At 63.5% G+C, this 488-nt stretch overlaps 1 protein-coding gene across 1 annotated transcript in view; it reads right to left on the bottom strand.

Moving 5' to 3' along the window:
- Positions 1-488, bottom strand: part of LOC104499801 (2-oxoglutarate dehydrogenase, mitochondrial-like) — a gene marked incomplete at both ends in the record, with an annotated part of 11,572 nt that overhangs the window by 10,294 nt on the left and 790 nt on the right. The window lies entirely within an intron of this gene.

Here is a 488-nt window from a genome sequence, read left to right on the forward strand (position 1 = left end):
GCCACGGCTTGGCCCTGCACAGCCTCGAGGGCAGTGCTTGCCAGAGGCTGAGATCCCCCCCAGCAAACCCAGAGCAGAGGTTTTGCTGGTCACGGCTGCCATATGGCCCCTCCTGGGCTCATCTCACCCTCCTGGACACCACTGGTCCCCAGGGAAGGAATTAAGGCAGAGCCAGGGGAGCTCAGCTCCGGAGCCGTCCGTGCTGGGGAGCACCGAACCACGGCTGGCAGGAGCTGAGGGCTCAGCCCCAGCTCTCCAGGACTTCTCTGCGGTTCCTGCCCCAGGAGAAGCCCTGGAGGGGGGCCATGTTAGCACAGAGCATCCCAGCGATGCCGCTGGCTGGAGGGTCCAGGGAAGCCTTGGTAACATGCCGTGGAGCACAGGGCTCCAGCTCGCTCTGCCCGTCTGGAGGCTCAGGCACAGCTTTGCGGGGGGAATCAGATTTTACAAGGAGTTTTCGGGCCTCTGAGCATCTCTGCTTCTGCTTT

This window comes from Buceros rhinoceros, unplaced genomic scaffold (genome assembly GCF_000710305.1).
Source record: "Buceros rhinoceros silvestris isolate BGI_N320 unplaced genomic scaffold, ASM71030v1 scaffold21709, whole genome shotgun sequence".
Lineage (NCBI taxonomy): Eukaryota > Metazoa > Chordata > Aves > Bucerotiformes > Bucerotidae > Buceros > Buceros rhinoceros.